We start from the raw sequence: 21,290 nt of genomic DNA, 5'->3' as shown, positions 1-21,290 counted from the left end.
TGAAATGCACACCAACTATATTTATTACTGTCACTGCAGAAAGATTGATCCCAGGGACACTGAAGGGATGTCTGGACATCAGATTCACACTGCTGCTGTTCTAAGCACTTCCAAAATCCAATCCAGGATACTGACTCTCTAACGTTTTCTAGAGTAAATGGTTGACCTATCGGAAATACCCCACTATCACTAAGAAAGCAGAAGAACAATGAAATACACCAAATGGTCTACACCATAATATTCCATTCCAAGTATTTGAATATTGGCCTAAAACAATTCAAATCAATTCAACCCAGTAACTATTAAATAAACAGCTGCCATCTGGGGATCAACAGCCCAGGCACTGTGTGCTAGGTTCTTTATAGACCTTTTGTCTTTAATCCTAACAATCTCACACAAAAGGTATTATCATCCCCATTTTACAGAAAAATAAAGCATGGCTCAGAGGGCTTAATTTGCCTGTGCTTTTCACACAACTAGCAGGAGGGAAAGGCAGCATTAGAGCCCTTTTGGCTGAAAGCCAGTGACCCCTCCACTGGGCAACCTGGCCCCATACTCCCACTTGCCCCCAAAACAGCATTCGGAAAATGTCATCAACGTTTGTTTTCCTCTACCAATACCATATGCAGGGCAACTGTGAGAAACCCTCAGGACTCATTTCAGAGATAACTGGATCTCTCTAGCCCATCAGAATAATAATGCCATAGCAAACAGCAAAACCAATCTAAGTTTCTAAGGAAAGAGCTGTGCCAAGTATTTTTGTAGCCAGCCTCTTCCTTTGCCTCAATTGCTAACAAAATTAAAAACTGGGCAGAATAATAAACATGACTTTCATTGGTTTGGGGATCAGATAAACAGATTCCTTTTGTAAAACCAGGATCAAGAAGTTTGTCTCCAAATATGCCTATATATCTTAAATATCAGACAATCCCTTGAAAAATCTCAAAAATGAAATTTCAACTGTAAGTATCTATAAATAGCACAGGATTGAGAAAAATGTTACTGGAATGAGAAAATGAGCGAGAGGCCCTTTTGCTATCTTGATAGAACAAAATTTTCTAGGGAATAGAGGCAGTGTTCTAAGAATAGAAAGAACATTTTCTCCCTGAATACCCCACGACTCCCTAACATCACTACACTGTCATCTTACATACTCAGGCAGCTTTCTTTTTTCTCCCCCAAAGAAGAGGCAGGGACATATCTGGTGGAAACATCTCAACATCTCTAAATATTAGATGAGGTACAGAATAAGAAAAAGAACATTACTGGGAAAATGTTTTCCATAATCTTGCCAAAGAGCCGTAGAGGCAACCAAGGAAAAACTAGTAATCTATTAACAAATGCTCTCACTGACCTCCATTACCATTCCTGCAGAGCAGAGGGCAGCTGCATAGCAGGAAGGAAACAAAGGAAAAGGGTCTCCATGGCCTACTCTCCCACCCACCGAACACTTACAGAGTCCCCACTATCGACTAGGCATCAGGAATACAAAAATAAATGGCATATTAGATTGGATTTCTCTGTTAAACACTCCCCATAGCACATCGCACTTCTCTGTGGCACTCATTACAGATTCACATTTCTGCCTTTTTAGAAATGTGTTAAATCTTAAGACACTTGTTTGTAGAAATGTAAAGTGGTGCAGCCACTATGAAAAACTGTATGGCAGTTTCTCAAAAAAATTAAAAATAGAATTACCATAGGATCCACCAATTCCATTTCTGGGTATATATGCAAAAGAACTAGAGGCAGGGTTTTGAAAGATATTTGCACACCCTTTGTGAGCATTACTCGCAATAGGCAAGAGGTGGAAGCAACCCAACTGTCCACTGACAGATAAATGGATAAACAAAATTGTGGTATATACGTACATGGGAATATTATTCAGCTTTCAAAAGAAAGGACATCTTGTCACATGCTACAACATGGATGAATCTTGAGGACATTATGCTAAGTGAAATAAGTCACAAAAAGACAAATAGTGTATGATTCTATTTATATGAGGCACCTAGCATAGTCAAATTCATTGAAACAGAAAGTAGAATGGTGGCTGCCAAGGTCTGGGGGAAGAGGGGAATTGGTGTTTAATGAGTACAGAGTTTCAGTTTTGCAGGATGAAAATGTTCTAGAGATTCCCAACAATGTGAACATACATAGCATTACTGAACCACACTTAAAAATAGTTAAGATAGTAAATTTTCTGTTATGTGTATTTTACCACAATTAAAAAATTTTTCAATTAAAAAGAGACTTGTTTGCCCCTACATCTTTATTATTTAAGCACAGGTCCTTGCATATAGAAGATGCTTAATAAATATTTATTAGATGGATAGATGGATGGAGGGATGGATAAATGGAAGGATGGACTGGACAGATGGGAATGTGAACAGAAATGTAACATATAAACCAATAATTACTATACCATGTGAACACTGAGAAATGGGCCCTGTGAATGTGAAGAAGTGGAGAGTTCTTGTTACGGTTGGTTTGACATAATATCTTTCATACAGAATTACTTTGTTTTACCAACCAACACTACAAAAACGTTTTTATATAGATTCAGTTCTATCTGGTTGAATAATTCCTATTTTTTCTCTTATTTCTCTTCACTACAGTATAATCTGTCCTCTGACCTACATGACATTAAAACAGAAAAATCCATTTTCTGTCACCTTTGCTTTTTCCAGCACCTCTCTTAATCCGAAAGGGCAATGTGAAATAAAGCTTACACTCAACACTGCAGAAGACGAAAGCGAGTGGTAAGTTGCTTGCCCATAGGTTATTAATCAGCTGTCCTCCAGGGCGTAGTGTTATGAAGCTGTGTCGTGTAATAAACAGCAGGCGAAAAGAATAATCTCCACTTTCTGACTCTGAAGTGCAGGCATGTGCTATAAAACTAAATTGACATCTGTTAGCAGGCTTGTCACATGAACGGTTTTTTCCCGCAGAATCTGGAATAAATTAGATCTTAAAACTTGGAACAGAGAGGCTGCTTTACATAATTCCTTCTAATGGTGTGCTGTGAACCCATCGCACTGATTTTAAAGAGAAGTTCTTATGAGAAATGTTTCATTATCATTTTAATTGCAAAACTGTTGAATGCCACTCCATGCTAGGAAATTTGTGTTTTTTAAAAGGTCCTTATATTTTTAACTAAAATGTGGCAAATGACATCTTCCTTTTCTAATATTTTCATGGCTGAAAAATAAATCAGGTTTTACCTCCAAGTGAAACTGCGACCACCTTCCCCCATGCACTTGGAGCCTGCTCTGTGGGCGGTTTATTATGCTTGGGCACCCCAGAGGCTGGCATGGCTGAGCTCCCGAGGCAGAAACAGCCGGCCTAGGCGTGACCTCACAGATTTGTTCAGGAATCTCTCCCTCAGAGGATTCGCTAATATGATAGCAAGTTCTTGGGGCTCTTAATGTCAAAAGGCATTAAGCATTTTTTAACACACATAAAGGAACTTGCAGAGCTGCCTGACCCAGTGAATCTGAGCTGTGTAGCACTGAACACAGCGTCCCTCTATCGGCCCACCGTCTCCTTTAGGAAAGAAAGTCACAAAAAAAGGAAACCTTTAGAGGCACCTGGAGCTTAGAGCCCCCCTCTGCTCCCTCAGGATTCACTTGGCTCTCATTCCCCAAAGTTTGTCAAAAAGGAAGATTCTCAGACAAATACACCCAGCCCTGGTACACAGCGACGAAGAAAAACAAATGTCAGCTTCCTGGAGCCTAATTTCCTCCATTTGTGAAATCTTCCTCTTTGGTAATAAGACTGGACCCCCTTGAAAATCTCAAAGGAGTGAGAGTCAGTCACAGTACTCTATAAAATAAAGTTCCAATTCTGGTTCCATGAATACTCTTCACTGATCACTGTCACCAACATGAGTTTATTTGCCTGTACAACCTTCTCAAATGGCAGGGATCCATATCGCTCACCTTTTAGTAGGGAACACTGAGGCACAGAGGACACAGAGACTTGGTGAGGAGCCAGGGAGTGAGGCTACAGAAGCTGACAGCCAGGCTCAAAGGGTCTTATGCACAGCAGGGGATGAGGGATTTGCAAACGGAAGGCTGAGCCACTAAATCCTCTCTACACAGGGAGGCTCCTCAAAGGGTGATGTTCATATCACCTGGGGCAGAGTGGGGTGGGGTTGGTTAAACATGCAGGTTCCTGAGCTCCATGCCAGACTAGTTAAATCAGAATCTCTGAGGTTGGTCCTGGGCTTGACGTTTGAATCAATCTCCCTAGAAGACTGGATGCTTTGACGGTGGCCTGTTGCTGTTGTTTTTGGTTTGTTTTCTGGTGTTCTGAATTCTAACACTGAAATCCGAGAAGCCCTTGGTTGTACAGGTGGGGGCTGGTCTCTGGATTCCAGAGCACTGTTCACACACAACCTTTCCGGTCATGGCTTTTGGCCATGGAAAACCAAGGGGAGGACACATCTAAGGAAACAAAAACTGTAGCTCAATGCAGAGGCACTGAACGGTTTGAAAATTATTAAGAAGAGCCAAGACTTTTTGTTTCACAGCAAATCTCACCATTACTGATGAGTAAATAGGGTAAAAAAAAAAGCCAAAACTCATTTCCTAAATATTGAGTGCACACGTGCTTGACTCATGTTCTCAAGATGGCTTGTCCTTAGGGTCCACTGCAGATTGATGGAGACAGAAAGATGTCTCTGCATTTCAAATAGCAATTCAGTACCATGAATGACTCATGACTCTTAAATTGCCACGGGCTTATTTCACAGAAACACAGCACCATCATGATTAAGTAGCAATTCTGCGAGATGAAGTTGCCTTCAAATACACAGAAAGATACATACCTCTCTTTGAAAAAGGAATATAAACAAGTCTAAATAGAAGATTCCACTGGGCCCTAAAAGAATCACCTGGATTTCTACCTTTATCACAGCATATCTTGTTACCATGCAGTTTTCTACCCAAATGTTCTTCTGAAATATCAGTGACTAAGGTCTCTGGATGCTCATGCTGCTGCTGATTAATTCCACGGTAGGTTGTAGGAAAAGGTGAAGTATTCAAACTTTGCACGTTTTATTTAGAAAGGTACCAGGGACAAAGTCAGGTGGACAAGCATATATCTCCTGAGCTCCTCGTTGGGTAGTCAGGATGTGACTCCATACAATAAAGAGTCTCTGGTCTTGAGGCACACACAGTTTAGTTGGAAGCACACATCTGAAAAGCAGAGGTCCAGCTACAGGGTAAAGCCATTAGTCATCCAGGACTCAGGCATGTCTGGGCCTTGCACTGGTGTGGCAGATGACAAGGAGACATTTTTATAAAGGAATTTTCCTCCTGAGAAAAAAAATGTCCCAGAAAAACAGCAAGTCTAGTAAACAAAGCTGGTGCAACAGGCTGGCACATGAATAGAAAAATGACCTGAAGCACAGCCCAGCATCTGTGCCTCACTCCACTTTTGGTAAGGACTCAGGCTAGAGGCGGAGGACATCAGGAGAACACAAAGTGGCCCAGTGCTGGGCCTCTGGGGTGACACCACTTAAGTTCAGGTCCCAGCACTGACAATTACTATTAATATCCTCTGCTCCTATGCTTCTCAGACTGTGGTACACGCCTTGCTAGTCATTGTATGGTCCCCAACCAGCAGCATCAGCATTGCCTGGGAGCTTGCTAGAAATGCAGAGTCTCGGGCCCCACGCTGAACCTCCTAAATCAACATCTACATTTTCATTAGATTCCCCAGGTGGTTCATATACATAGCAAATATGAGAAATATTGGTACAGAATATGATTTAGGGCAAGATAAATAAGGATTTCAAAATTTTTCACGTAAGGTTTTGTTTTTTGTTTTTTGTTTTTTGTTTGCAGTATGTGGGCGTCTCACTGTTGTGGCATCTCCCATTGCAGAGCACAGGCTCCGGACGCGCAGGCTCAATGGCCATGGCTCACGGGTCCAGCCACTCCGCGGCATGTGGTATCTTCCCAGACCGGGGCACGAACCCGTGTCCCCTGCATCGGCAGGCGGACTCTCAACCACTGCGCCACCAGGGAAGCCCCTTTTAAAGAACCTTTATTCTTTTTTTTTTTTTTTTTTGCAGTACGTGGGCCTCTCACTGCTGTGGCCTCTCCCGTTGCGGAGCACAGGCTCCAGATGTGCAGGCCCAGCGGCCATGGCTCGTGGGCCCAGCCGCTCCGCGGCATGTGGGATCTTCCCGGACCAGGGCACGAACCCGTGTCCCCTGCATCGGCAGGCAGACTCTCAACCACTGCGCCACCAGGGGAGCCCTCACGTAAGGTATTTTTAATGTATATTGGAAAACAGCCAGGACAGTTGACTCATGAGTCCATGGATATTATTTCTGCAAATAATTCTAAGGAAGAAAGGTGAATCAATTTAAAGAAAAGTATGAAGGCAAGATGCACATCCTCCCCGTGTTACCAAACACAAAGTGAAAAAGAGAATGATGAGGGAGGGGACAAAAAGATCAAAGCAGGGCTCAAAAACAAGATGAACATCTCCATGGACCAGAACATAGAGCAGTGAGCAAGACTGAAGCCAGGGCATGCTGGGTTCCTGACATAAAGCAGGTATAGCAGTGGTCCTGGGGGTGCATCTCCTGCAGAGAACAGGAACTAAAAGTGCTCTCATGAGAGAGCAGCTGAGCCACATTCATTGATTAACACCAAGGTCTGGAATGGAGTACCCTGGATCCAGAAAGGAGCTCAAAATAAACGGCTGACAACCACTGATGGGGCTATGGCTTAAAAACAGTCATTGGCCTGGGGAGGTGAGAGAAGAGAGACTCACCCCTGCAGATAGCAAATAAGCCAGACCCCAGATGGTTCAGTAACTGAATATTCCCAGTATCACTGGAAGAAGCAGGAGTCCCCAAATGCTTACATAAGACCAGGCCTGAAGGCTATTATAAAATCACTAGACAGAGAAGGGTGGAACCAAAAAGGAAAGAAAAAAGCAAAACCAAACCAAAAACCTTCCACTGAAAATGAACTAACAAATGAAACTCGAAAATACACACAGAAATCAAATGATGAGAAACAGCCAACCAAAGCCAATAACTGGAACATTACTTCATTCCAAGATTAAATTAATTTTGTTGAACAGTCTGACAAAAGTTTAAAACAAGTGTGTTTAGGGCACTCACAGAAATCAGTAAGAATAATATTTACTTTCACAAAGATGGAAGTAGTGGTAATACACTTTGAAATAAAAACATGCAGAACTAAAACAGAACGGACGGACAGGCAAAACACCAATTAAAAATCTCGGAAGTGAAAAATACAATAATTGTAATTCTTAAAAATATCAACAAAAGGTATGAACTCTAGACTGGACATAGTTAAAAAGAAAATTAAAGAATTGGAAGCCAGCATGGAAGAATTCACCCAAAAGTAGGCCAGTGACTGAGATTTTAAAATATGAAAAAGCAGCTGAGAGACAAGGAGGAACCTCTCAAGACTGAGAGGTTCCAAAAGACATCTAAAGGGAACACCAGAAGTAGAGAATAAAGGAAATTGGAGGAGAAGCATTGAAAATATTTTAATTTTTCAAATATTCACAAGGTGTAAAATTAAAAGATATAGAAAGTAGAGTCCCTTCCTCATCCGTTCAGTTCTTCTCCCTGGAGTCAACTAGTATCACCAGTTTCTTGTATGTATTTTCAGAGAGATCCTATATGTATAAAAACAAGTATATGAATGACAAAAATCTACATACATTCTTCTGCAATCTGTCTTTATTGAGATATAATTTATATACAACAAAATTCATATATTTTAAGTATACAGGTTGATGACTTTTGACATACGTATACACCCATGTAACCACCAACACCCCAGAACATTCCCTTGTGACCGTTTTAGTAAATCTCCTCCATTCCACCACCACATGCTTCAGGCAACCACTGGTCTGATTTCAATCACTATAGGATAGTTTTTCTTCTTCACTAAAGAGAATCATACAATATGTAATCTTTTGTGTCTGACTTCCCTCATTCAATATGAAGTCTGTGAGATTTGTTCATGTTGATGTATCACTATACTTGTTCCTTTTTACCGCTGAGTGCTATTCCATCATAGATGGATGGAATGGTATATGGTATATTGAAACCATAACTTCCTTAACCATTCACCTGTTGATGGACAATGGGGTTGTTTCCAGTTGGGGTGACAATGAATAAAGCTGTTATGAACATTCAAGTACAAGTCTTTGTGTGGACATATGTTTTCAACATTCTTGGGTAAATACCTAGGAGTGGGTTTGCAGGGTCAATTGGTAAATGTAAGAACGTAGTAAGAAATTGCCAAACTCGTTTCCAAAGAAGTTGCCTTCCCGCCACAAATGTTTGACGGTTCCAGTTACTTCACATCCTTATCATCACTTAGTATCATCAATCTTTGTAATTTTAGCCATCTTGGTGTTTGTAAAGTGGTACTGCATTGTGGCCTTAATTTTCATTTCCCTATTGATTAACAAAATTGAGTATCTTTTCTTTCATGTGTGCTTTGCCATCTGTAATGTCTTCTTTGGTGAAATGTTTGTTCAAATCTTTTGCCTATTTTTTAGTTGAGTTTTTTGTCTCATTTTTGGTTGTACAGCTCTTTATGTATTCTGAATACAAGTCAAATAATTTGCTTAAACACTTCCACAATGGTAAACATATAGATTATTTCCTATCCTTTGCTATTACAAACAATGAGGCAAAAAATAATAATAATAACCTTGTTCATATATCAGTTCACATATATGGGAGTATGATTGTACAGCTAATTCATAGAAGTAGAATTGATGGATCAAAAGGTATTTGCATCTGCAATGTAACAGATATTGCCAAACGGCCTGGCATAAAGACTGTACCAATTTATGTTCATGCCACTCTTTATCTTTGATAATCTGATTCCTGAGAATATTGTATCTAAGGGTAGTTTCATTTCCATTTCTCATACTATGAGCAAGTTTAAATACTTTTTCATGAGCCATTTGTATTTCCTTTTATGTGAACTACTTTTTCAGTCTTTATCAAATTTTCTATTAAGTTGCTAATCTTTTCCTTATTGATTTGTTAAAGCTCTTACATACCAGTGAAATTAGCTCTCTGCTTATGAAATGAGTTGTAAATACTTTTGAGTTTGTTATTTGCCTTTTAATTTTGCTTTTGGTATTTTTACCGTGAAGAAATTTTATATTTATATGTGATCAAATTAATCATTCCTTCTTTTATGACATCCTTACTCCAGGATTTTTTACATAATTTTAAAATTTTTTATTTATTTTTTATACAGCAAGTTCTTATTAGTTATCTATTTTATACATATTAGTGTATATATGTAAATCCCAATCTCCCAATTCATCCCACCACCACCACCATTCCCCCCTTGGTGTCCATACGTTTGTTCTCTACATCTGTGTCTCTATTTCTGCCTTGCAAACTGGTTCATCTGTACCATTTTTCTAGATTCCACATATATGTGTTAATATACGACATTTGTTTTTCTGTTTCTGACTTACTTAATTCTGTATGACAGTCTCTAGGTCCATCCATGTCTCTACAAATGGTCCAATTTCATTCCTTTTTATGGCTGAGTAATATTCCATTGTATATATGCACCACATCTTCTTTATCCATTCATCTGTTGATGGGCATTTAGGTTGCTTCCATGACCTGGCTATTGTAAACAGTGCTGCAATGAACATTGGGGTACCTGTGTCTTTTGGAATTATGGTTTTCTCTGGGTATATGCCCAGGAGTGGGATTGCTGGGTCATATGGTAATTTTATTTTTAATTTTTTAGGGAACCTCCATACTGTTCTTCATAGTGGCTGTATCAATTTACATTCCCACTAATAGTACAAGTGGATTCCCTTTTCTCCACACCCTCTCCAGCATTTGCTGTTCATAGATTTTCTGATGATGCCCATTCTAACTGGTGTGAGGTGATACCTCATTGCAGTTTTGATTTGCATTTCTCTAATAATTAGTGATGTTGAGCAGTTTTTCATGTGCTTCTTGGCCATCTGTATGTCTTCTTTGGAGAAATGTCTATTTAGGTCTTCTGCCCATTGTTTGATTGGGTTGTTTGTTTTCTTAACATTGAGCTGCATGAGCTGTTTATATATTTTGTAGATTAATCCTTTGTCCGTTGATTTGTTTGCAAATATTTTCTCCCATTCTGGGGGTTCTCTTTTCATCTTGTTTATAGTTTCCTTTGCTGTGCAAAAGGTTTTACGTATCATTAGGTCCCATTTGTTTATTTTTGTTTTTATTTCCATTACTCTAGGAGGTGGGTCAAAAAAGATCTTGCTGTGATTTATGTCAAAGAGTGTTCTTCCTATGTTTCCCTCTAAGAGTTATATAGTGTCCGGTCTTACATTTAGGTCTTAAATCCATTTTGAGTTTATTTTTGTGTATGGTGTTAGGAAGTGTTCTAATTTCATTCTTTTACATGTAGCTGTCCAGTTTTCCCAGCACCACTTATTGAAGAGGCTGTCTTTTCTCCATTGTATATCCTTGCCTCCTTTGTCACAGACTAGTTGACCATAGGTGCATGGGTTTATCTCTGGGCTTTCTATCCTGTTCCATTGATCTATATTTCTGTTTTTGTGTCAGTAATATATTGTCTTGATTACTGGAGTTTTCAGTATAATCTGAAGTCAGGGAGTCTGATTCCTCCAGCTTCATTTTTTTCCATCAAGATTGCTTTGGCTATTCAGGGTCATTTGTGTCTCCATACAAATTTTAAGATTTTTTGTTCTAGTTCTATAAAAAAAAAAGCCATTGGTAATTTGATAGGGATTGCATTGAATCTGTAGATTGCTTTGGGTAGTATAGTCATTTTCACAATATTGATTCTTCTAATCCAAGAACATGGTATATCTCTCCATCTGTTGGTGTCATCTTTGATTTCTTTCATTAGTGTCTTATAGTTTTCTGAGCACAGGTCTTTTACCTCCTTAGGTAGGTTTATTCCCAGGTATTTTATTCTTTTTGTTGCAATGGTGAATGGGATTGTTTCCTTAATTTCTCTTTTTGATATTTTGTTGTTAGTGTATAGGAATGCAAGAGATTTCTGTGCATTAATTTTGTATCCTGCAACATTACCAAATTCATTGATTAGCTCTAATAGTTTTCTGGTAGCATCTTTAGGATTATCTATGTATAGTATCATGTCATCTGCAAACAGTGACAGTTTTACTTCTTCTTTTCCAATTTGTGTTCCTTTTATTACTTTTTCTTCTCTGATTGCCATGGCTAGGACTTCCAAAACTATGTTGAATAATAGTGACGAGATTGGACATCCTTGTCTTGCTCCTGATCTTAGAGGAAATGATTTCAGGTTTTCACCAATGAGAATGATGTTTGCTGTGGGTTTGTCATATATAGCCTTTATTATGTTGAGGTAGGTTCTCTCTATGCCTACTTTCTGGAGAGTTTTCATCATAAATCAGTGTTGAATTTTGTCAAAAGCTTTTTCTGCATCTACTGAGATGATCATATGGTTGTTATTCTTTAATTTGTTAATATGGTGTATCATATTGATTGATTTGCATATACTGAAGAATCCTTGCATCCCTGGGATAAATCCCACTTGATCATGGTGTAAAATCCTTTTAATGTGTTGTAGGATTCTGTTTGCTAGTATTCTGTTGAGGATTTTAGCATCTATATTCATCAGTGATGTTGGTCTGTAATTTTCTTTATTTGTAGTATCTTTGTCTGGTTTTGGTATCAAGTTGATGGTGACCTTGTAGAATGAGTTTGGGAGTGTTCCTTCCTCTGTAATTTTTTGGAAGAGTTTGAGAAGGATAGGTGTTAGAGATTTCTGTGCATTAATTTTGTATCCTGCAACATTACTAAATTCTTTGATTAGCTCTAATAGTTTTCTGGTAGCATCTTTAGGATTATCTATGTATAGTATCATGCCATCTGCAAACAGTGACAGTTTTACTTCTTCTCTAAATGTTTGATTGAATTCATGTGTGAAGCCATCTGGTCCTGGACTTTTGTTTGTTGGAAGATTTTTAATCACAGTTTCAATTTCATTACTTGTGATTGCTCTATTCATATTTTCTATTTCTTCCTGGTTCAGTCTCGGAAGCTTGTGTTTTTCTAAGGATTTGTCCATTTTTTCCAGGTTGTCCATTTTATTGGCATAGAGTTGCTTATAGTAGTCTCTAAGGATGCTTTGTATTTCTGCGGTGTCCATTGTAACTTCTCCTTTTTCATTTCTAACTTTATTGATTTGAGTTCTCTCCCTCTTTTTCTTGATGAGTCTGGCTAAAGGTTTATCAATTTTGTTTATCTTCTCAAAGAACCAGCTTTTAGTTTTATTGATCTTTACTATTGTTTTCTGTTTCTTTTTCATTTATTTATGTTCTGATCTTGTTTTTTAATTTATTTATTTATTTTTGGCTGCATTGAGTCTTTGCTGCTGCGTGCGAGCTTTCTCTAGTTGTGGTGAGTGGGGGTTACTCTTCGTTGCAGTGCGCAGGCTTCCCATTGCAGTGGCTTCTCTTGTTGCAGAGCACAGGCTCTAGGCATGCGGGCTTCAGTAGTTGTAGCACACGGGCTCAGTAGTTGTGGCTCACGGGCTCTAGAGCGCAGGCTCAGTAGTTGTGGCGCACATGCTTAGTTGCTCTGCATCACGTGGGATCTTCCCGGACCAAGGCTTGAACCTGTGTCCCCTGCATTGGCAGGTGGATTCTTAACCACTGTACCACCAGGGAAGACCCTCTGCTCTGTCTTTATGATTTCTCTCCTTCTACTAACTTTGGGCTTTGTTTGTTCTTCTTTCTCTAGTTCCTTTGGGTGTAAGGTTAGATTGTTTATTTGAGATTTTTCTTGTTTCTTGAAGTAGGATTGTATTGCTATAAACTTCCCTCTTAGAACTGCTTTTGCTGCATCCCATAGGTTTTGGATTGTCATGCTTTTGTTGTCATTTGTCTCTAGGTATTTTTTGATTTCCTCTATGATTTCTTCAACGATCTCTTGGTTATTTACTAACGTATTGTTTAGCCTGCATGTGTTTGTGTTTTTTATGTTTTTTTTCCCTATAATTTATTTTTAATCTCATAGTGTTGTGGTCAGAAAAGATGCTTCATATGATTTCAATTTTCTTAAATGTACCAAGTCTTGATCTGTGACCCAAGATGTGATCTATCCTGGAGAATGTTCCGTGCGCACTTGAGAAGAAAGTGTAATCTACTGTCTTTGGAAGGAATGTCCTATAAATATCAATTAAATTTATCTGGTCTATTGTGTCATTTAAAGCTTGTGTTTCCTTATTAATTTTCTGTTTGGATGATCTGTCCATTGGTGTAAGTGAGGTGTTAAAGTCCCCCACTATTATTGTGTTACAGTTGATTTCCTCTTTTATAGCTGTTAGCATTTGCCTTACGTATTGAGGTGCTCCTATATTGGGTGCATATATATTTATAATTGTTATATCTTCTTCTTGGGTTGATCCCGTGATCATTATGTAGTGTCGTTCCTTGTCTCTTGTAACATTCTTTATTTTAAAGTCTATTTTATCTGATATGAGTATTGCCACTCCAGCTTTCTTTTGATCTCCATTTGCATGGAATATCTTTTTCCATCCCCTCACTTTCAGTCTGCATATGTCCCTAGGTCTGAAGTGGGTCTCTTGTAGACAGCATATATATGGATCTTGTTTTTGTATCCATTCAGCGAGACTGTGTCTTCTGGTTGGAGCATTTAATCCATTCACATTTAAGGCAATTATCGATATGTATGTTCCTATTACCATTTACTTAATCATTTTGAGTTTGTTTTTGTAGGTCCTTTTCTTCTCTTGTGTTTCCTCCCACTTAGAGAAGTTCCTTTAGCATTTGTTGTAGAGATGTTTTTGTGGTGCTGAATTCTCTTAGCTTTTGCTTGTCCCTAAAGCTTTTGATTTCTCTGTCGAATCTGAACGAGGTCCTTACCTGGTAGCGTAATCTTGGTTGTAGGTTCTTCCCTTTCATCACTTTAAATATATCATGCCACTCCCTTCTGACTTGCAGAGTTTCTGCTGAGAAATCAGCTGTTAACCTTATGGGAGTTCCCTGGTATGTTATTTGTCATTATTCCCTTGTTGCTTTTAATAATTTTTCTTTGTCTTTGATTTTTTCCATTTGATTACTATGTGTCTCGGCATGTTTCTCTTTGGGTTTATCCTGCCTTGGACTCTCTGTGCTTCCTGGACTTGGGTGGCTATTTCCTTTCCCATGTTAGGGAAGTTTTCGACTATAATCTCTTCAAATATTTTCTCGGATCCTTTCTCTCTCTCTTCTCCTTCTGGGGCCCCTATAATGAGAATGTTGGTGCATTTAATGTTGTCCCAGAGGTCTCTTAGGCTGTCTTCATTTCTTTTCATTCCTTTTTCTTTATTCTGTTCTGCTGCAGTGAATTCCACCATTCTGTCTTCCAGGTCACTTATCTGTTCTTCTGCCTCAGTTATTCTGCTATTGATTCCTTCTATTTTTCATTTCAGTTATTGTATTGTTCATCTCTGTTTGTTTGTTCTTTAATTCTTCTAGGTGTTTGTTCTTTAATTCTTCTAGGTATTTGTTAAACATTTCCTGCATCTGCTCGATCTTTGCCTCCATTCTTTTTCCGAGGTCCTGGATCACCTTTACTATCATTATTCTGAATTGTTTTTCTGGAAGGTTGCCTATCTCCACTTCATTTAGTTGTTTTTCTGGGGTTTTATCTTGTTCCTCACTCTGGTACATAGTCCTCTGCCTTTACATTTTGTCTGTCTTTCTGTGAATGTGATTTTTGCTCCACAGGCTGCAGGATTGTAGTTTTTCTTGCTTCTGCTGTCTGCCCTCTGGTGGACGAGGCTATCAAAAAGGCTTGTGCAAGCTTCCTGATGGGAGGGACTGGTGGTGGGTAGAGCTGGGTGTTGCTCTGGTGGGCAGAGCTCAGAAAAACTTTAATCCGCTTGTCTGCTGATGGGTGGGGCTGGGTTCCCTCCCTGTTGGTTGTTTGGCCTGAGGCAAACAAGCAATGGAGCCTACAGGCCCTTTGGTGGGGCTAATGGTGGACTCTGGGAGGGCTCACACCAAGGAGTACTTCCCAGAACGTCTGCTGCCAGTGTCCTTGTCCCCGCAGTGAGCCACAGCCACCACCCACCTCTGCAGGAGACCCTCCAACACTTGCAGGTAGGTCTGGTACAGTCTCCTATGGGGTCACTGCTCCTTCCCCCTGGGTCCTGATGCGCACACTACTTTGTATGTGCCCTCCGAGAGTGGAGTCTCTGTTTCCCCCAGACCTGTCAAGGTCCTGCAATCAATTCCGGTAGCCTTCAAAGTCTGATTCTCTGGAAATTCCTCCTCCCGTTGCCAGACCCCCAGTTTGGGAAGCCTGACGTGGGGCTCAGAACCTTCACTCCAGTGGGTGGACTTCTGTGGTATAATTGTTCTCCAGTTTGTAAGTCACCCACCCAGCAGTTATGGGATTTGATTTTATTGTGATTGCACCCCTCCTACCATCTCATTGAGGCTTCTCCTTTGCCTTTGGATGTGGGGTATCTTTTTTGGTGAGTTCCAGTGTTTTCCTGTCGATGATTATTCAGCAGTTAGTTGTGATTCCAGTGCTCTCGCAAGAGGGAGTGAGTGCACATCCTTCTACTCTGCCATCTTGAACCAGTCCCCCCTTACACAATTTTTAAAGTTACTTTCTATTTACAATTATTACAAAATATTGGTTATATTCCCCATGTTGTACAATACATCCTTGAGCCTATCTTACACCCACTAGTTGTACCTCCTACTCCCCTACCCTTATATCACCCCTCCCACCCACTGGTAATCACTAGTTTGTTCTCTGTATCTATGAGTCTGTTTCATTTTTGCTATATTCTAGTTTGTTGTATTTTTTATTTTCCACATATAAGTGATATCATACAGTATTTGTCTTTCTCTGTCTGATTTATTTCACTTAGCATAATGCCCTCCAAGGTCAGCCATGTTGCTGCAAATGGCAAAATTTCATTCGTTTTTATGGCTAAGTAGTATTCCAGTGTGTGTGTGTGTGTGTGTGTGTGTGTGTGTGTGTGTGTGTATAAATATATATAACATATCTTCTTTATCCATTCATCTGTTGATGAACACTTAGACTGCTTTCTCATCTTGGCAATTGTAAATAATGCTGCTATGAACATTGGGGTACATGTATCTTTTTGAATTAGTGGGGTTTTTTTTCAATATAACCAGGAGTGGAATTCCTTCCAAATTGGAAAGGAAGAAGTAAAACTATCACTGTTTGCAGGTTACATGATACTATATGTAAAAAATCCTAAAGATGCCACCAGAAAACTATTACAGTTCATCAGTGAATTCAGTAAAGCTGCAGGACATAAAATTAATATACAAAAATTAGTTGCATTTCTATACACTAACAATGAAGTATCAGAAAGAGAAATTAAGGAAACAATACCATTGTAGTAAAAAGAATAAAATACCTAAGAATAAACCTAAAGAGGCAAAAGACCTGTACTCCAAAAACTATAAGACACAAACAGATGGAAAAATATGCTGTGTTCTTGGATTGGAAGAATCAATATTGTTAAAATGGCCATACTACCCAAGGCAATCTACAGATTCAATGCAATTCCTATCAAAATACCAATGGCATTTTTCACAGAAATAAAACATAAAATTTTTAAATTTATATGGAGACACAAAAGACCCCAAATAGCCAAAACAATCTTGAGAAAGAACAGAGCTGGAAGAATCACACTCCCCGACTTCAGACTATACTACAAAGTTACCGTAATCAAAACAGTATGATAGGGCTTCCCTGGTGGCGCAGTGGTTGAGAGTCTGCCTGCCAATGCAGGCGACACGGGTTCGAGCCCTGGTCTGGGAGGATCCCACATGCTGTGGAGCAGCTGGGCCTGTGAGCCACAACTGCTGAGCCTGCGCGTCTGGAGCCTGTGCTCTGCAACAAGAGAGGCCGTGATGGTGAGAGGCCCACGCACCGTGATGAAGAGTGGCCTCTGCTTGCCGCAGCTGGAGAAAGCCCTCACACAGAAATGAAGACCCAACACAGCCAAAAATAAATAAATAAATAAATAAAATGTTAAACAAACAAAAAACAGTATGATACTGGCACAAAAACAGACATGTAGATCAACAGAACAAGATAGAGAGTCCAGAAATAAAGCCGAACACTCATGGTCAATTAATCTGTGACAAGAGGCACAGAATATACAGAGTAAAGACAGCTCTTTCTAGTCAGCACCGAGTGATTGGCATCTCTCGCGACAACTGGCACAAGCGCCGCAAGACTGGGGGCAAGAGAAAGCCCTACCACAAGAAGGAGAAGTATGAGCTGGGACACCCCACTGACACCAAGGTTGACCCCCGCTGCATACACACAGTCCGTGGGTGGGGATGCAACAGGAAGTACCAGGCCTTGAGGCTGGATGTGGGGAACTTCTTCTGGGGCTCGGAGTGTTGTACGTGCAAGACAAGGATAACTGATGTTGTCTACAATGCATCCAACCACAGACTGTTCTGTACCAAGACCCTGGTGAAGAACTGCATCATGCTCATTGACAGCACACCATACCGACAATGGCACAAGTCCCACTATGCACTGCCCCTGGGCTGCAAGAAGGGGGCCAAGATGACTCCTGAGGAGGAAGATATTAAACAAAAAACAATCAAAAAAAATTCAGAAGAAATATGATGAAAGGAAAAAGAATGCCAAAATCAGCAGTCTTCTAGAGGAGCAGTTCCAGCAGGGCAAGCTTCTTACATGCATCGCTTCAAGACCAGGCCAGTGTGGCCGAGTAGACGGCTATGTGCTAGAGGGAAAGGAGCTGGAGTTCTATCTGAGGAAAATCAAGGCCTGGAAAGTCAAATAAATCCTCTTCCCTCCTATCTTAGCTTGTGTAATAAAGGTGTTTATTGTTCTGAAAAAAAAAAAATTCTACCGGCAATTTTACTGGGATCATGTTAAATGAATAGATTAACATAAGAAAGATTAAATCATTATGATGAGTCCTTCTACCCAAGAACATGCTATGCTTTTGAATTTGTACAAGTGTTATTTTAAATTCTTGAATAAAGTTTCCTTCCTATAGATCTTGCACATGTCTTCAGTTTATTTTTATCTTTTTTTTGTTGCTTTTGTAAATGGGGTCTTCTCTGCCTTTATATATTCTGGTTATTCATGAAAGTGTATGTTTTTAATTTTTGTACACTGCACTCAAACAGTTCATTAAATTCTCTTATTGTTTGATAGTTTTTCATTAGATTCTCTTGAGTTTTCCAGTATGCAATCATATTATCTACCAATAATGAGTGCTCCAATAATAATAATAATACATATGCATATAATAATAACAATTTTTAGCTCCTTCTTCCTAAATTTTACCCCTAAGATTCTTTCTCTTTTCTAATTGTGTTAACTATTATCTTAGGAACTGTGTTAAATAACCGTGATTATACACTGTACGATTTTGTTTACATAACATTCTTGAAATGACAAAATTATAGAAATGGAAAACAGATAAGTGGTTATCAGGGGCTAGGGAAAGAGGTGGGGAAAAGGAAGGTAGGTGTGGCTATAAAAAGGTAACATGATCCTGATGGTACTAGAAATGGCCTGTATCTGAACTGTATCACTGTCAATATACTGGCTGTGATATCATACTACAGGTTTGCCATTGGGAAAAGGTACATGGAATCTCTGTATTATTTCTTACAACTGCATGCAAATCTATAATTATCTCAAAATAAGATTTTTTTTTAAAGAGCTCTAATCCAGTTTTTTTTAATGATAATGACAGGTATCCTTATTTTTCCCTGACTTTAATAAGGATATTTTCATTGTTTCAACATTAATCGTGATGCCAACTGATATATCAAAGATGCAATTAATCTAAATATATCAGCAATCACGATAAATACAAATGGATTAAATTCACAAACATAGATAGATGTATTATAGAAGTATCCATCCATTCCTTTCCATTGAGTTTTTTAAAAATCCGCAGAGACAATAGTCAAATGCAAATATAATATTTGTACAAATGAGAGAGGGCAAGTGTGGCAAAATATTAACAACTGATGAATCTCAGTGATGAATATATGAGAGTTCATTGTATTATTCTTACTCCCATAACTTCCAACTTTTATGTTTACATCTTTTCAAAAGAAAATATAAAAATGTTAAAGAGGTAAACTAAAACTCCAGATAATAGCAATGTGGGGCTCATATTCAATGAGTAGTTAAGTTGCTAGGATCCTTGTTGTGTTTAGGAGGAATATAGAAATACTGAATAATTTGATACGTTGTTTTAAAATTTTATAGTTAATTATATACATTTAAAATTTAAGGGTAACCAAGACAAATTAAAAAAAAAAGCCCAATTTAAAAGAACTGAAATTTGTCCAATATGCCAGTAATCACAATAAAGGTAAGTGAATTAAACACACCTGTTTAAAGACAGACTCTCAGATTGGATTTAAAAATACAATCCAGGCCTATACTTAATATGTCACTCTTACAGGCTACACATAAACTGAAACTATATCCAAAAAATATAAAAATAAAGGACTCTAGAATATCATTTAATATAAAACATATTCCCCCCTCGCCAAAAAAAAAAAAAAGCTGGTATGGCAGAGCTAACAGCAGACAAAACAGAATTTAAGGCAAAGAAGATTTCCTGAAAGAAAAAGTGTCATAACTTATACACATGGTCTGATGTTCTTCCTGAAAGAATTTATCATTTTCCATTTCCAACAGCAAAGTGTGAACAGTATTCCCAACAAGGATTTCAACGTAGGGCAGTATCAATATATTGTTTATATTTGCAAACTCGATAAGCAAGAAGAAAAAGAATCTTTTTGTAGTTTAATTTCAAAGCTCATATTCTCTTAAACACAGCACCAAGTATACAACAGATGTTTTGCAATTAATAGCGGGCTGGCTGCCCAGAAAAGCAGAAACTGGCATTTCTTTCAAGAGTCCAAGCAGGCACTCAGCCTCGGGGGCAACGTCCTGGGTGAGGGAGGACCTGCCCCCCAATGGCTGAACAAGCAAGAAGTCAGCTGCACCTGCATCACCTAACCAGCAGCCCCAACCCCATGGTCTACATCTGCTCTGAATTAATTCTCAGCAGCTTATTTCACTTCTATACAGCACAGGATTTACTTTCTATACAATCACCAGCAAAGCTGTTCAGTGCCCTGAGGCAGCAAACAAGAACAGTTCTTCTATGACCAAGTCTGAAGGACCAATTCCCTTCAATTTCACACAAAACTTTCATTAAAAACTCTTGACTAGAATTAGGTGCAGTTAGCAATTTCCAAAGAAATTGCCGATATATTTTCCCTGGAAACAAAGAGAAAAAATAAAACATTTCTATAAAACTTAGTAAAAACTTACTGAAATTGTTAATAAAAATTCTTTGAATTTACAATCAAATGACAAACGGACGCCAGGCACTCTCCTGAAGGCTTTCACACTGTGTTCTCTGACTCAATTCTCAGAAACAATCCATTTAGGTGGTATCATTATCCCCATTTTACTGACAGTCAAACTGAGCGCCAGAAAGGTTAAATGACTTGCCCAATGCCAAAAACCAACAAGAGCACCCATGCCTCAAACCTAGAGAAATGAGCTTACAGAGGTAAGCTCTAATGCAGCCCTATTATTCATATTATCTTCAGCATGGTTATGACTGAAAATAATAATTCTCATTAACCAGCCTGGATCATTTAGGATACTCTGTGTAATAAAGTCTTCAGAAGAAAGCACCCATTATGATTAATATGAGCAGAAATCTCAGATTCGATATTTCTAGTCATGTTCTGGAAAAATTCTTATGCATAGTTACAGCAACAAGCACTTCAGCCAAGAGAAGACAGTTAATCATTCCAAATAATGCTGGATCCAGGTGATATTATTCCCTGACAGACTGGGCTTCTCGTGCACACACTTTTGCTGATACAGCTGCTCTCACTTGATGCTTTAGAAAGGTTTTCTGATTTACGGTTTGAAGTTGAAATTACCCAAGAGTTTTAAAAGCAGTATGAAAGCCACATGCATTTTACTGTCACCATCTCAAAATTCTGCCTTTCATTTTTGCCTACATCTTTGCCTGAGTTGCTGGAATGTACATATGGCTAAAGGGAAGAAGAAAAATAACTCCTTAAAATGGAAAACATCGCAAAACTATATGTGATATTTTAAAGTCATGAAGTGAAAAGAAAACAACAAAACCCCTTTGGTCTCTATGGTCACTTGCAGGAAAAATAAGCGAAGGAGGCAA

The 21,290-nt window shown here is 38.8% G+C and overlaps 1 protein-coding gene and 1 pseudogene across 2 annotated transcripts in view; one reads left to right on the top strand and one right to left on the bottom strand.

Moving 5' to 3' along the window:
• The window catches only part of LOC309810895 (small ribosomal subunit protein eS8-like), a 31,908-nt pseudogene extending 14,014 nt beyond the window's left edge, over window positions 1-17,894 (top strand). The window contains exon 2 of the transcript in view: window positions 17,201-17,894. The product of the transcript in view is annotated as a small ribosomal subunit protein eS8-like (transcript). The remainder of the gene's footprint in view (window positions 1-17,200) is intronic.
• The window catches only part of METTL24 (methyltransferase like 24), a 104,950-nt gene that overhangs the window by 31,041 nt on the left and 52,619 nt on the right, over window positions 1-21,290 (bottom strand). The gene's annotated exons all lie outside the window — the stretch shown is intronic.

The sequence above is a fragment of the Mesoplodon mirus genome (assembly GCF_964341445.2).
Source record: "Mesoplodon mirus genome assembly, chromosome: 10".
Classification (NCBI taxonomy): Eukaryota; Metazoa; Chordata; class Mammalia; order Artiodactyla; family Ziphiidae; genus Mesoplodon; species Mesoplodon mirus.
This window is presented reverse-complemented; position numbering and strand designations above follow the sequence as displayed.